Source organism: Dendrobates tinctorius, unplaced genomic scaffold, assembly GCF_039654945.1.
Source record: "Dendrobates tinctorius isolate UK_male_01 unplaced genomic scaffold, ASM3965494v1 ptg000048l, whole genome shotgun sequence".
Lineage (NCBI taxonomy): Eukaryota > Metazoa > Chordata > Amphibia > Anura > Dendrobatidae > Dendrobates > Dendrobates tinctorius.
The window spans coordinates 7,227,759-7,245,000 of record NW_027361716.1 but is presented as its reverse complement, the minus strand read 5'-3'; the positions used below and the strand labels follow the sequence as shown (position 1 = coordinate 7,245,000).

Sequence of the window (17,242 nt, the reverse complement as noted above, 5' to 3'; positions counted from 1 at the left end):
ATGTAATGTTGCTCCAGAATAGATTATCTAAAGAACAGTTAAAGATAAAGTCAGTTTGGTCCTAGAAACTCGCTCCATCACAGATCACTGTCATGGGGAATAGACTAGTAAACATGCAAATTGAACAACAAAGATAAAAGGTCAAAAAGTTATTGAAACATAGACGTAGTCGGCAGGATTTGAACCTGCGCGGGGAGACCCCAATGGATTTCTATTCCATCGCCTTAACAATTCGTCCACGACTACTCGGATGTCAAGCTGTTATGAGTTTCACACATGTTTTCTAATAGCACCATGATCAAGCTCAGTGATCAACCCTCTGGAAGACATCTCAGAAAATGAAAAGAAAATACAAGGTCTCAGTAAAATGCAAAAATCTGATTTAAAGTCATCATCAATGGGAACCATTCACAGTTTAAAGCTTTTCCCTCTTCATAATGTGGATTTGGAGTCAGTCAGCTCCAAAAACATCCTTAAAAATAATCCAAAAATGCTGAGAAGACTGAACATAATCATTTCCAAGTAAAAAAGACTTGATGTTCATTTGATCAGGCTTTGGAGCGTCTATTAACCATCTCAAGTTTCCAAAAAAGGCCAGCGGTTAACTGAAATTACCATATCAATCTTCAGCTGTTTTTCACTTTGAACAGCTCCATACCTATAATACAAGTCAACGGTAAGGTTCGAAAGACCCTATAAAGGGTCCTGATTGACTTTTGTGTGCTACAAAAAAAGCCACAAAACACATTCAAAAGACACCGAAAACAATTTTTAGAAAAACACCACCAAAAATGTTTATAAGGCACTTTAGGAAATTCTGGAAAACACAAGAAAAGATGGCTTAGAGAAAAATCAAAAACACTTCCTGAAGCCATTTTGGCTTCAAATCCTTGTCAGATTCACCCACTTGGAAAGAGTGTTATGTGAATATTGACTCAAGTCACAGAGTATGAGATTGCTTGGTATGACATAGACAATGAGTGACATAGACAATTTTAATTTTTGCTAATCCTACTTGATTGACACCTTTGACCATGGTATTCCATGAATCCTTGAACTCTTTTTTTGTCTTTTATTATGTGTATTTTAAATTGCTTGTTTCATCATAAACATTGGGCATCGTCGATCTGAGTGCAGATGGAAAAATTGAAATGTGTGCCCAGGTTCCACTGAGATTTGAATTCAGATAACAGGATTCAAAGTCCAGAGTGCTAACCATTACACCATGGAACCAACCATTACACAGTCATGGCTGCGGCTTGTTGTGCTGAATAAAGCATATGAAATCGTGAAGGATGGCGAAAACAGGCTCCAAAGCTGCAGTGCAAATCTGCAATCATACACAATGGTAAATTGATATCTTATAACTAGAGTTGAGCGATACCAGCCGATACTTGAAAATATCGGATCGGAATGGATCGGCCGATCTTAAAAAAAAGTATTGGTATCGCCGATTCCGATACCGGGAACCAATGCAAGTCAATGGGGCCAAAATATCGGAATTAAAAAAAAACCTTTCTTTCCTTGTAGGTTAATTCTACATGAAGAAAAACAACTAAGAATAATGTAGAATGTATTGTGGGAGGTGGAGGAGACATTAAAGCCATAGAGGTTTAGCCCAATCAAATGGAATAGCAGGAATTAAACTTTTTTTTAAAGATGTTAGGAGTTACAAAGATATTGACTATGTTAGCCTCATTTATATTTTGCCTGACATGTATGTCTTCTTCTTCTTTCTTCTTCTTTCTTATTCTTCTTCCTTTTTTTTACCTTCTTCTTCTTCTTATTCCTTTTTTTACATTCTTCTTCTTCTTCTTCCTCCTTTTTTTACATTCTTCTACTTCCTTTTTTTACATTCTTCTTCTTCCTTTTTTTACATTCTTCTTCTTATTCCTTTTTTTACATTCTTCTTCTTCTTCCTTTTTTAAATTCTTCTACTTCCTTTTTTACATTCTTCTTCTTCTTCTTCTTCCTTTTCTTACATTCTTCATATTCTTCTTATTCAACAATTATTATTCTACATATTCAACTTCTTCATCTTCTTCCTATTCTTCTTCATCATATTCTTGTTTGTGTCAGGCATTCCTGTAGTTGTTATCTGGAAAAGTTAGAAGTTTACACCTTCCGTTCTGCCTGTCACAAAAGATTTACAACAGGATTTGTCCGCGTTCAGTTTGGCCTGCAGCAGCAGGCCTTTTCCAGGGGCACCACGAGGAGGAACGGACTCACCCCCATACACTGCTTAGTCTTCTTCTGCTTATAAATAAGATAATATCATTTGCTCAGAGTATTAGTCTTATGCTTAATGTTCTTCTGCTTTGTTTTTTTTATGCTTCTTGGTCTTCTCTCTCTTGTTGTTCTGCATCTTGGTGGTTGTCTTCCTGTTCTTTGTCCTCTTGAACCAGCTGACGGTACTGGCACCGTGAGGGGCAGCAGAAGGAACAAGAGCCAATGGCAATACCGAGGACCAGCTGACGGTGCTGGAACCCGGTTACTAAGCAGGAGGTACCTGTGCTACAAAGCACTACCAAGGACCAGCAGACGTTGCCGGAACTCGGATACCGAGATGGAGGCACCTAGGCCAAAGGCTCTGACGAGAACCAGCTGACGGTGCTGGAACCCGGAGGGGTAGCATAAGCTGCAAGAGCAAATGGAAATAGCGAGGACCAGCTGACAGTGCTGGCACCCGGAGGGGCAGCAGAAGGAATAAGAGCCAATGGCACAACCAAGGACCAGCTGACGGTGCTGGAACCCGGTTACTAAGCAGGAGGTACCTGTGCTACAAAGCACTACCAAGGACCAGCAGACGTTGCCGGAACTCGGATACCGAGATGGAGGCACCTAGGCCAAAGGCTCTGCCGAGAACCAGCTGACGGTGCAGGAACCCGGAGGGGTAGCATAAGCTGCAAGAGCAAATGGAAATAGCGAGGACCAGCTGACAGTGCTGGCACCCGGAGGGGCAGCAGAAGGAATAAGAGCCAATGGCACAACCGAGGACCAGCTGACGGTGCTGGAACACGGTTACTAAGCAGGAGGTACCTGTGCTACAAAGCACTACCAAGGACCAGCAGACGTTGCCGGAACTCGGATACCGAGATGGAGGCACCTAGGCCAAAGGCTCTGACGAGAACCAGCTGACGGTGCTGGAACCCGGAGGGGTAGCATAAGCTGCAAGAGCAAATGGAAATAGCGAGGACCAGCTGACAGTGCTGGCACCCGGAGGGGCAGCAGAAGGAATAAGAGCCAATGGCACAACCGAGGACCAGCTGACGGTGCTGGAACACGGTTACTAAGCAGGAGGTACCTGTGCTACAAAGCACTACCAAGGACCAGCAGACGTTGCCGGAACTCGGATACCGAGATGGAGGCACCTAGGCCAAAGGCTCTGACGAGAACCAGCTGACGGTGCTGGAACCCGGAGGGGTAGCATAAGCTGCAAGAGCAAATGGAAATAGCGAGGACCAGCTGACAGTGCTGGCACCCGGAGGGGCAGCAGAAGGAATAAGAGCCAATGGCACAACCAAGGACCAGCTGACGGTGCTGGAACCCGGTTACTAAGCAGGAGGTACCTGTGCTACAAAGCACTACCAAGGACCAGCAGACGTTGCCGGAACTCGGATACCGAGATGGAGGCACCTAGGCCAAAGGCTCTGCCGAGAACCAGCTGACGGTGCAGGAACCCGGAGGGGTAGCATAAGCTGCAAGAGCAAATGGAAATAGCGAGGACCAGCTGACAGTGCTGGCACCCGGAGGGGCAGCAGAAGGAATAAGAGCCAATGGCACAACCGAGGACCAGCTGACGGTGCTGGAACCCGGTTACTAAGCAGGAGGTACCTGTGCTACAAAGCACTACCAAGGACCAGCAGACGTTGCCGGAACTCGGATACCGAGATGGAGGCACCTAGGCCAAAGGCTCTGACGAGAACCAGCTGACGGTGCTGGAACACGGAGGGGTATCAGAAGTTACCCCTGAAAAGCAAAGTTGGCATGCCGCAAGCTGGCCGCAGTTACCGAATCACACAGTCCTACAGGGGGTGCTTGTCCTACTGGCACTATGGAACAAGCCTTTCTTACCAGAACCCGCAGTCCACATAGGAAGCACCTAAACTGCTGGCACCCTAGCCTCGGCTAACCCAACCGCAACACGACATGGCAACTTGGGGTGGCAAACTGACATTGACACTTCCCGGAAACAGCAGGCAGGGCTGGAACCAAGCTGGGCAGGAGGGAGTACCCGTGCCAAAGTCAGTTATGAGCAGCAACTGGCGATGTTGGAGCCCAGGACAAGCACTTAGCAGGCTGAGGCCTGATGTGCTGTCAATTGGGAGGCAGCAGGACAGATTGCCATCAAAACAGCAGGGGAACAGCTGACGTTACTGAACCCCACAAACACAGGAGCTAGTGTTTTACTCTGTGAAGACGGCACTTCCGAGCAACAACTGGCTGTGTTCAAGCCCAGGGACAAGCACGGAGCAGGCTGAGGCTGCATTGAAAAAATTTTAAGATCGGTTGTAGACTACTAATTTGAACCAAGCTCCACTTAGGCCTGTGGCTTCACTGATTTTCGTATTTCCCCTGTCCTCCAACCCCGCCAGTTACAGCTCCGAAGTGGCATCTGCACAATCCACACTTGTTCCTGTGTTACAGGTGTTCAGTCCGGTCAGTTAATCCCCTGATGTGTGTCCGGCAATGTCGCCTGCTCTGTCCACATTCCCATAATGGGAATGTGGACAGAGCAGGCGACATTGCCGGACACACATCAGGGGATTAACTGACCGGACTGAACACCTGTAACACAGGAACAAGTGTGGATTGTGCAGACGCCACTTAGGAGCTGTAACTGGCGGGGTTGGAGGACAGGGGAAATACGAGAGACAGTGGAGCCACAGGCCTAATTGTAGCACGGTTAAAAATCAGTAGTGGTATGACTGTGTAGGCAGCAGGAGACTTTGCCATCTACACAGCAGGGGATCAGCTGACGTTACTGAACCCCACTGAGACACGGGAGCAAGTGTCTCTTTCCGTGTGGACGGCACTTCCGAACTACAACTGGCTGTGTTGAAGCCCAGGAAATAGGAGGGTGTAGGCAGAGGCCTACTGTATTTTGAAAGAGGTGACAGCAGGAGAGACTGCCATCCACAAAGCAGGGGATCAGCTGACGTTACTGAACCCCACTGAGACACGGGAGCAAGTGTCTCTTTCCGTGTGGACGGCACTTCCGAGCTACAACTGGCTGTGTTGAAGCCCAGGAAATAGGAGGGTGTAGGCAGAGGCCTACTATCTTTGTAATGCGGAGACAGCAGGAGAGACTGCCATCTCCACAGCAGGGGAACAGTTGGCAGTGCTGAACCCCACTAACACTTGAACGAATGTGTTTGGCTCTGTGGAGACGACACTTCTGAACACCAACTGACGTTGTTGGAGCCCAGGATTAGGCGAGGAGCAGGCTGGGGCCTACTTGATTTTGGCAGGTGAATGCAGCAGGAGACTTGCCATCTCCACAGCAGGGGAACAGCTGACAGTGCTGAACCCCACTAACACTTGAACGAATGTGTTTGGCTCTGTGGAGACGACACTTCTGAACACCAACTGACGTTGTTGGAGCCCAGGATTAGGCGAGGAGCAGGCTGGGGCCTACTTGATTTTGGCAGGTGAATGCAGCAGGAGACTTGCCATCTCCACAGCAGGGGAACAGCTGACAGTGCTGAACCCCACTAACACTTGAACGAATGTGTTTGGCTCTGTGGAGACGACACTTCTGAACACCAACTGACGTTGTTGGAGCCCAGGATTAGGCGAGGAGCAGGCTGGGGCCTACTTGATTTTGGCAGGTGAATGCAGCAGGAGACTTGCCATCTCCACAGCAGGGGAACAGCTGACAGTGCTGAACCCCACTAACACTTGAACGAATGTGTTTGGCTCTGTGGAGACGACACTTCTGAACACCAACTGACGTTGTTGGAGCCCAGGATTAGGCGAGGAGCAGGCTGGGGCCTACTTGATTTTGGCAGGTGAATGCAGCAGGAGACTTGCCATCTCCACAGCAGGGGAACAGCTGGCAGTGCTGAACCCCACTAACACTTGAACGAATGTGTTTGGCTCTGTGGAGACGACACTTCTGAACACCAACTGACGTTGTTGGAGCCCAGGATTAGGCGAGGAGCAGGCTGGGGCCTACTTGATTTTGGCAGGTGAATGCAGCAGGAGACTTGCCATCTCCACAGCAGGGGAACAGCTGGCAGTGCTGAACCCCACTAACACTTGAACGAATGTGTTTGGCTCTGTGGAGACGACACTTCTGAACACCAACTGACGTTGTTGGAGCCCAGGATTAGGCGAGGAGCAGGCTGGGGCCTACTTGATTTTGGCAGGTGAATGCAGCAGGAGACTTGCCATCTCCACAGCAGGGGAACAGCTGACAGTGCTGAACCCCACTAACACTTGAACGAATGTGTTTGGCTCTGTGGAGACGACACTTCTGAACACCAACTGACGTTGTTGGAGCCCAGGATTAGGCGAGGAGCAGGCTGGGGCCTACTGGATTTTGGCAGGTGAATGCAGCAGGAGACTTGCCATCTCCACAGCAGGGGAACAGCTGGCAGTGCTGAACCCCACTAACACTTGAACGAATGTGTTTGGCTCTGTGGAGACGACACTTCTGAACACCAACTGACGTTGTTGGAGCCCAGGATTAGGCGAGGAGCAGGCTGGGGCCTACTTGATTTTGGCAGGTGAATGCAGCAGGAGACTTGCCATCTCCACAGCAGGGGAACAGCTGACAGTGCTGAACCCCACTAACACTTGAACGAATGTGTTTGGCTCTGTGGAGACGACACTTCTGAACACCAACTGACGCTGTTGGAGCCCAGGATTAGGCGAGGAGCAGGCTGGGGCCTACTGGATTTTGGCAGGTGAAGGCAGCAGGAGACTTGCCATCTCCACAGCAGGGGAACAGCTGACAGTGCTGAACCCCACTAACACTTGAACGAATGTGTTTGGCTCTGTGGAGACGACACTTCTGAACACCAACTGACGCTGTTGGAGCCCAGGATTACGCATGCCGCATGCAGAGGCCAAAGGGCATCGGTTTTTATGGAGGTTGTGGACTACTACTGATTCTAACCATGCTCCACTTAGGCCTCTGGCTCCACTGTCTCTACTATTTACCCTGGCCTCCAACCCCGCCAGCTACATCTCTGAAGTGGCGTCAGCACAATCTACACTTGTTCCTGTGTTACTGGTGCTCAGTCCCATCAGTTGATCCCCTGATGTTTGTCCGGCAAGTTCGCCAGCTCTGTCCTCATTCCCACTACTGGTTATGGGAATGTGGACAGAGCAGGAGACCTTGCCGGACACACATCAGGGGATAAACTGATGGGACTGAGCCACAGGAACACAGGAACAAGTGTAGATTGTGCTGACGCCACTTCAGAGATGTAGATGGCGGGGTTGGAGGTCAGGGGAAATAGTAGAGACAGTGGAGCCAGAGACCTAAGTTGGGCACGGTTAAAAATCAGTAGTGGTTTGAATGTTGATGGAGCTGGTGACTCTGCCGTCCACACAGCAGGGGATCAGCTGGCATTACTGAACCCCAGTAACACAGGAGCTAGTGTGTTTCTCTGTGCAGACGACACATCTGAGCGACAACTGGCTGTGTTGAAGCACAGGGATTATAGTTCAGGTGGTAGAAAAATGAACACACCAGCAGACCTGGATACAGTTGCCAACCACTAATTTAGTCTGTAAGAGGAATGGCAAAGTCTTTGGAGATCCAGGCCTTGTTCATTTTCAGAAAAGTCAGCCGGTCAACATTATCGGAAGATAGTCGCGTGCGACGGTCTGTTAGTACACCACCTGCGGCACTAAAGACACGTTCCGATAATACACTGGCAGCAGGGCAAGCCAGCACCTCCAATGCATACTGGCTAAGCTCTGGCCATGTATCCAGCTTAGAGACCCAAAACTTGAAGGGGGAAGAGCCATCTGGGAGTACAGCGACAGGGCAAGACATGTAGTCTGACACCATCTGACGGAAGCGTTGCCTCCTGCTGACTCGAGGCGTCGCTGATGGTGTAGACAATTGTGGTGGACACACAAAACTTTGCCACATTTGGGCCATAGTGGTCTTGCCTTGTGCTGCGGCACTGCCTCTGCTCCCTCTTTGTGCAGAGTTTCCTCCACTGCCTCGACGCACAGAGCTGCTTTGTAAAGCACTAACAACAATGCTGTCAGGTGGAATGGAAAACATTATGGACTGCACCAGTGACTCTTCGTACTCCCGCATTTTACACTCCCGGTTCAACGTTGGTATGAGCCTTTGTACGCTGTCCCGGTAGCGAGGATCTAGGAGGGTGTACACCCAATAATCAGCCGAGACGAGAATGTGGGCGATGCGGCGGTCGTTTCTCAGGCACTGCAGCATGAAATCAACCATGTGCTGCAGACTCCCAACTGCCAAAGAACCGCTGTCCCCTGTTTGAGGCGTGACCTCGACCTGCTCTGCATCACCCCACCCTCGCTGTACATACTGAGTAGAGGTTTGTGTACCTCCCTCCTCTGGAGAGATGTCTTCCTCCTCCATCGACTCCTCCTCATCCTCCTCACAAAGTGTCCCCTGCCTAGGCCTTTGTGAGGAAACACGTAGCGCAGACTGTCCAGAAGCAGATGGCATTTGGGACTCCTCATCCTCCACCTCTTCTGAAACCTCATCCCTTAGTGCTTGCAGTGTTTGTTGAAGCAGGCAGATAAGGGGGACAGTCATGCTGACTAGTACATCATCTGCACTCGCCATCCGCGTGGATTCATCGAAGGCACGCAAAACGAGGCAGATGTCCTTCATAGAGGCCCACTCAATGGTGCTGAAGTGTGAACGGCGCACAGTGCGACTTGTTTGCGCCTGATGCAGCTGGTACTCCATGACTGCTGCCTGCTGCTCACACAACCGCTCCAACATATGTAACGTTGAATTCCACCGGGTGGGTAGGTCACATATGATGCGATGTTCCGGAAGGCCAAATCGTCGCTGCAGAGCAGCGAGGCTCGATCTTGCCGTGCTGGAACGTCGCAAGTGAGCGCACTCTATGCGGACCTTGTGCAACAGTGCATCAAGATCCGGATAGTCCCTCAGAAAGCTCTGCACGACCAAGTTAAGAACATGTGCCAGACATGGGATGTGTGTGAGGTTGCCTAGGCCAAGAGCTGCCACCAGATTTCGGCCATTGTCACACACTACCAAGCCCGGCTGGAGATTCGCTGGCCCAAACCACACATCGCTCTCCAGCTTGATAGCATTCCAGAGCTCCTGCGCTGTGTGGCTTCGATTCCCCAAAGAAATTAATTTGAGTACAGCCTGTTGACGTTTGGCCACGGCTGTGCTCATATCGGTCGTAACAGGCTCCTGCTCTGCTGTTTCTGAGGAACTTGAGTAGGAGGAGGAGTCTATGTGTACAGACTGGAGTCCTGCAATCCGTGGCGTTGGTAGAACACATACAGCGCCACTCTCCAGATCCGTACCCGGCTCCACAACATTGACCCAGTGGGCAGTGAGGGAAAGGTATCGTCCCTGTCCATGGTTACTGGTCCACGCATCGGTGGTCAGGTGGACCTTGCTACTAACGGCGTTTAGTAGCGCATGTTTTATTTTGCCCTCAACATGTTTCTGCAGGGCAGGGACGGCTCGCCTGCTGAAATAAAAGCGGCTGGGCACGTTGTATTGGGGGACTGCCAATGCCATTAAGTCCCGGAAGGTGTCAGTGTCCACCAGCCTGAATGACAGCATTTCAACTGCCAGAAGTTTGGCAATGCCAGCATTCAGAGACTGTGCTCGGGGATGGTTTGCCGAGTAAGGGCGCCTTTTATCCCATGCCTGTGCTACCGATGGCTGTGATGGATGGGAACGTGCTGTTATGGGTGGAATCTGACAGGGTCTCCGGACAACAGTGGCAGAGGTTCTTCCTTGGCGATCCTGTGAGGAAGCCGAACCAGCAGTGTGTGAGCTGGAGGAAGAGGGCCCAACACGAACTGAAGAGGTGGTAGGTGGTGCTGTACGTTGGCCTACGTCTTCAGGGTGTCTCTGCAACTCCAACTCGTGCTTGGTGCGCACATGTTTCCACATATTTGTGGTATTGAGGTTGCTGACATTTCTCCCTCTTTTGACTCTCTGATGACACAGCTTGCATTTGACAAAGCAAATGTCATCTGCAACTGTGTCAAAAAAGGACCACGCACTGCAACTCTTGTGAGCGCCCGGTTTGCCTTTGGAAGGAGGAATGCTCCTAACGGGTGCCGAAGTGGAGGGTACAGGCAACCAAGTCTTCCCCCTCCCTCTGCCTCCTGTTTTGGCCGGTAGGGGAATCTCTTCCTCCGAGCTGCTCCCACCACCTTCCTGTTGCTCACGCCATGATGGGTCAAGGACCTCATCATCTTCCCTCCCCTCTTCAAACAGCTGCTTCTCCGGGGTTGTCTCGCCAGCACCGTACGCACCAGAAAGTGGCAACTGAGTCTCGTCATCATCTGATGCGTACTGAGGTGTGCTGACCATAGGCACTGGCCCACTCGCCTCTTCAGATTCAGAGGGACAAAGAAGTTGCGCATCACTGCATACTCCCTCTTCTTCACATTCAGGAATGCTGCTTGGCTGGCCCCCTCTTTCCAAGCCAACAGATTCCGAGAACAGAAGTAGAGACTGTGATGGCTCCTGTCCATGTCTCTCTGACTGCCTGGGCACTTTGGCAGGTGGTGAAGAGACAGATGGTTGCTCTTCGGTGCTCTGACCCTGAGAGGATGCGGAAGTAATTGAAGTCGATGCGTTAGCTGCCATCCATCCGACAACGGCTTCAATTTGTTCCTCCCGCAGCAGTGGGGTACGTTGAGGTCCTACAAAGCTGCGCATAAAGGACTGTTGCCTGCTAAAACTGGGGGATGCTGATCCACTGGTGCCCGCAGCAGGCCCAGAATCCCCACGTCCTCTACCTGTAGAATCCCCACGTCCTCTCCCTGCAGAATCCCCACGTCCTCTCCCTGCTGAAACTCCACGCCCACGCCCCCGCGCCTTACTCCCTGCCTTCTTCATCTTGCAAGACTGCTTAAGATAGGCAAAAAAGTACAAAGGGGGGCCTTAGTGTGCTTATTCCTGAACAGCTGGTTACAGGTACAAGAAACACTAATTTTATGAAGTGTGTGTGTGTGGACTAGACTTTAATAGGAGCTGATGTGGCCTACACAAGTTCAAAATGTAGTGTTTGGTGAACTTTTTATGTGGTTTCTTTGTTTGAAACAAACTCAAAGTATGAGAACAAAGAATTGAAACTGATAGTATCACCAACTTTTTGGAGCTATTACAATGCAGGCAGGTAACCTACAATGCAAAAGATGAGGCTCCCAAAAAATTGGGTAATACTAATCTGGCTGCGCCGGCAGGGCACAAGCCAGAAAAAAAGGCTCCTCTATCTACTCCTATATAGTGTTTGCAACCAACCAATGTTGATGGATACGGATGGATGCACACTAATAGGAGAAGAAAAAATGAGCTGCACTCAAAGACAAATATGTGTGAGGCAGTGACGCACGTTGAGCGTCCTACAACCAGACGTAGCTGCAGGACACTCTACTCAGCGTGAGCTGCACTCACACACAGTCAGAGACCTCTCAGACAGCCGTCAACAGTGCAGCTAAGTGGGCACTGGCACTGACAGGCTGCAGAAAGGCTCCGCTGTGTACTCCTATATAGTGTTTGCAACCACCGTAGATGGAGACGGATGGATGCACACTAATAGAAGAAAAAATGAGCTGCACTCAAATAAAAATATGTGTGAGGCAGTGACGCACGCTGAGCGTCCTACAGCCAGACGTAGCTGCAGGACACACTACTCAGCGTGACCTGCACTCACACACAGTCAGAGACCTCTCAGACAGCCGTGAACAGTGCAGCAAAGTGGACACTAGCACTGAAAGGCTGCAGAAAGGCTCCGCTGTCTACTACTAGTGTTTGCAACCAACGTATATGGATACGGATGGAAGCACACTAGATTGAAATTATTTAAAAAATGCAGCTCAAAAAATAAAAGATGTATGAGGCAGCAGTGATCACACTGGGTGGCCTACAGCCTGACGTGGCTGCAGGACCCACTCCACAGCGTGAGCTGCACTCACACAGCCCTTGCAGACAGCTGTGAACACTGCTGCTAGGGCAAAGAAGGCTACAGTGGTGGTTTATGTAGCCTGGGTAAAGCACTAGATGTTTGGTGGAATCGCTATTTCTAACTGTCCCTCACAGTCTTCTACAGCAGCCTGTCCCTAACTGAATTCACAGCAGAGTGACCAGAAATGGCGGCTGCGGTGGCTTTTATAGTGCATCATGACATCATTTCGGCAGCCAATCACAGCCATGCCAATAGTTAACATGCCTACATGCCTAACAGGATGTGCCCACACTTCGGAGGATTCCCATTGGCTTAATCAAAGCAAGCAGGCTCATAGCATGATGGGAACTTCCTATTCCGATTCCGATCCCGGAATCCGATATGAAAAAAGTATCGGAATTAAGTATCGGAATTCCGATACCGCTAATATCGGCCGATACCCGATACTTGCGGTATCGGAATGCTCAACACTACTTATAACCTTTCATTCCACAAATTTACCAACATTTCCACGATATCACAGCTAGGACAGTTTGAAATGTTGATGAAAAGTGGCTATTAAAAAGATTGCTGTATCTGTTACTTGGAAAAAGTGTGAAAAAAATAAATTGCAAAACTTATACTGTTAGAAAACTGTTCATCCAGTAGTTGATAAAGATTAGCATTGCATGGTAAAAGGCTTCATCTGAGAGATAATTTAAGGTTTGTGCAAATCAAAGTGCATGTCCCAGTCCATTAGCCAGGACAGCGGTCTGTGGCTGCTGGACAAGATCAAGAGAAAAACCTCTTACCTGATGGCACCCACGGTGCTTCTTTTGATTAGCGGCAAGTCGCACATGTAATGTTGCTCCAGAATAGATTATCTAAAGAACAGTCAAAGATAAAGTCAGTTTGGTCCTAGAAACTCGCTCCATCACAGATCACTGTCATGGGGAATAGACTAGTAAACATGCAAATTGAACAACAAAGATAAAAGGTCAAAAAGTTATTGAAACATAGACGTAGTCAGCAGGATTTGAACCTGCGCAGGGAGACCCCAATGGATTTCTAGTCCATCACCTTAACCACTCGGCCACGACTACTCGGACGTCAAGCTGTTATGAGTTTCACACATGTTTTCTAATAGCACCATGATCAAGCTCAGTGATCAACCCTCTGGAAGACATCTCAGAAAATGAAAAGAAAATACAAAGTCTCAGTAAAATGCAAAAATCTGATTTAAAGTCATCATCAATGGGAACCATTCACAGTTTAAAGCTTTTCCCTCTTCATAATGTGGATTTGGAGTCAGTCAGCTCCAAAAACATCTTTAAAAATAATCCAAAAATGCTGAGAAGACTGAACATAATCATTTCCAAGTAAAAAAGACTTGATGTTCATTTGATCAGGCTTTGGAGCGTCTATTAACCATCTCAAGTTTCCTAAAATGTCCAACGGTTAACTGAAATTACCATATCAATCTTCAGCTGTTTTTCACTTTGAACAGCTCCATACCTATAATACAAGTCAACGGTAAGGTTCGAAAGACCCTATAAAGGGTCCTGATTGACTTTTGTGTGCTACAAAAGAAGCCACAAAACACATTCAAAAGACGCCAAAAAGAATTTTTAGAAAAACACCACCAAAAATGTTTAGAAGGCACTTTAGGAAATTCTGGAAAACACAAGAAAAGATGGCTTAGAGAAAAATCAAAAACACTTCCTGAAGCCATTTTGGCTTCAAATCCTTGTCAGATTCACCCACTTGGAAAGAGTGTTATGTGAATATTGACTCAAGTCACAGAGTATGAGATTGCTTGGTATGACATAGACAATGAGTGACATAGACAATGAGTGACATAGACAATTTTAATTTTTGCTAATCCTACTTGATTGACAGCTTTGACCATGGTATTCCATGAATCCTTGAACTCTTTTTTTGTCTTTTATTATGTGTATTTTAAATTGCTTGTTTCATCATAAACATTGGGCATCGTCGATCTGAGTGCAGATGGAAAAATTGAAATATGTGCCCAGGTTGCACTGAGATTTGAATTCAGATAACAGGATTCAAAGTCCAGAGGGCTAACCATTACACCATGGAACCAACCATTACACCATGGAACCAACCATTACACAGTCATGGCTGCGGCTTGTTGTGCTGAATAAAGCATATGAAATCGTGAACGATGGCGAAAACAGGCTCCAAAGCTGCAGTGCAAATCTGCAATCATACACAATGGTAAATTGATATCTTATAACCTTTCATTCCACAAATTTACCAACATTTCCACGATATCACAGCTAGGACAGTTTGAAATGTTGATGAAAAGTGGCTAGTAAAAAGATTGCTGTATCTGTTACTTGGTAAAAGTGTGAAAAAAATAAATTGCAAAACTTATACTGTTAGAAAACTGTTCACCCAGTAGTTGATAAAGATTAGCATTGCATGGTAAAAGGCTTCATCTGAGAGATAATTTAAGGTTTGTGCAAATCAAAGAGCATGTCCCAGTCCATTAGCCAGGACAGCGGTCTGTGGCTGCTGGACAAGATCAAGAGAAAAACCTCTTACCTGATGGCACCCACGGTGCTTCTTTTGATTAGCGGCAAGTCGCACATGTAATGTTGCTCCAGAATAGATTATCTAAAGAACAGTCAAAGATAAAGTCAGTTTGGTCCTAGAAACTCGCTCCATCACAGATCACTGTCATGGGGAATAGACTAGTAAACATGCAAATTGAACAACAAAGATAAAAGGTCAAAAAGTTATTGAAACATAGACGGCAGGATTTGCACCTGCGCGGGGAGACCCCAATGGATTTCTAGTCCATCGCCTTAACCACTCGGCCACGACTACTCTGACGTCAAGCTGTTATGAGTTTCACACATGTTTTCTAATAGCACCATGATCAAGCTCAGTGATCAACCCTCTGGAAGACATCTCAGAAAATGAAAAGAAAATACAAGGTCTCAGCAAAATGCAAAAATCTGATTTAAAGTCATCATCAATGGGAACCATTCACAGTTTAAAGCTTTTCCCTCTTCATAATGTGGATTTGGAGTCAGTCAGCTCCAAAAACATCCTTAAAAATAATCCAAAAATGCTGAGAAGACTGAACATAATCATTTCCAAGAAAAAAGACTTGATGTTCATTTGATCAGGCTTTGGAGCGTCTATTAACCATCTCAAGTTTCCAAAAATGTCCAGCGGTTAACTGAAATTACCATATTAATCTTCAGCTGTTTTTCACTTTGAACAGCTCCATACCTATAATACAAGTCAACGGTAAGGTTCGAAAGACCCTATAAAGGGTCCTGATTGACTTTTGTGTGCTACAAAAAAAGCCACAAAACACATTCAAAAGACGCCGAAAATAATTTTTAGAAAAACACCACCAAAAATGTTTATAAGGCACTTTAGGAAATTCTGGAAAACACAAGAAAAGATGGCTTAGAGAAAAATCAAAATATTCAGGATTGAGAGTCCTCAGTAGTTGATACCTTTTAATGGCTAACTGAAAAGATGGTAACACATTGCAAGCTTTCGAGACTACTCAGGTCTCTTCATCAGGCTAGACTAATACAAAATCTGAAGTCACATATTTATGCACAATACAGCCTAGAAAAAATGCAATAGATAAGACAAGTGACGTGAAGCAGAACTATCAATATGGGAGAGGGAGAAACATAAATATAAACATTGGACCAGTTCATAGATAAGGAGTCTGGATGTTTTATGGTCCTCTGATTGGGGTCTAGTTCTGTGTTGCCCCGCAAGGTTTTAAAAGGAAATTCCTTAATTGATGTAAAAAGACATAAATCCATGCGACACATTCATTCCAGCACTGAGAGTGTCAAAGTTCGTCATAAATTTGTACTCCCAAACTCGTCTCTCTCTCTGAGATGTGAAGTTAGCTTTCAATACCAGTAATTTCATATCCATGCTGCTATGCTCAGGGATACAGAAATGTTTTGCCACAGGTAGATCCATTCTTTTTTCTCTTATTGTGTGACGATGAGCATTCATCCTTGTTCTAAGCTTTTGCCCTGTCTCCCCCACATACAGACCCCCAGTTGGACATTTAGTACAAATAATTAAGTACACCACATTAGATGTAATGCAGGTGAAAGTACCTGGGATCTTGTAGTCCTGATGTGAATTGGGGATCTTTATCTTGTCCGTGGTCATTATAAATGGACAGGTTTTACATTTTTTCTGGTTGCAAGGAAAGGTTCCTCCAGCTGTTGGAGAGGACAGGGAGCTTCTGACAATGATGCTTCTTAAATTTGGGGGCTGCCTAAAACACAGAAGTGGGGGGTCTGGAAAAATGGATTTTAATCGGGCATCTTTTTGTAGTAAAGGTTGTAATTTCCGTGCAGCTCCCCTTAGCACCTCCAGATTTGGGTTGTAGGTGACTACTAGAGGCACTCGGTTATTTTCTTCTTTAGCTTTGTAATGTAGCAGGTGATTCCTTGACAATCTGGTGGCTCTTGTAATTTGGTTTTCAATTGTTCTTGGATGGTAACCCTGATTCAAAAAGGTCTTTTTGAGGCGACCAAGGTGTTTGTCTCTATCCATGGGGTTGGAACATATACGATTGTATCTGATGGCTTGGCTATAGATAATAGAGTTCTTTATGTGTTTTGGATGGAAACTGTCCCATTTAAGGTATGTTGGACGGTCGATTGGCTTCTGATACAGGGATGTCTCTATTTCATTGTTTTTTAGCTTAATGATGGTGTTAATAATGATGGCTTAATGCAATGTGTTACCATCTTTTCAGTTAGCCATTAAAAGGTATCAACTACTGAGGACTCTCAATCCTGAATATTTTTCTATCCACTGGCTAACACGGTACAAAGATATACATCTTTCCTGTAGAAAAATCAAAAACACTTCCTGAAGCCATTTTGGCTTCAAATCCTTGTCAGATTCACCCACTTGGAAAGAGTGTTATGTGAATATTGACTCAAGTCACAGAGTATGAGATTGCTTGGTATTACATAGACAATGAGTGACATAGACAATTTTAATTTTTGCTAATCCTACTTGATTGACAGCTTTGACCATGGTATTCCATGAATCCTTGAACTCTTTTTTTGTCTTTTATTATGTGGATTTTA

At 46.7% G+C, this 17,242-nt stretch overlaps 1 non-coding gene across 1 annotated transcript; it reads right to left on the bottom strand.

The window, feature by feature from the left end:
• Positions 1-13,140: 13,140 nt before the first annotated feature.
• TRNAS-AGA (transfer RNA serine (anticodon AGA)) lies at positions 13,141-13,222 on the bottom strand. The gene has a single exon. It is a non-coding gene; the product is annotated as a tRNA-Ser (tRNA).
• Between the last annotated feature and the right edge of the window lie 4,020 nt (positions 13,223-17,242).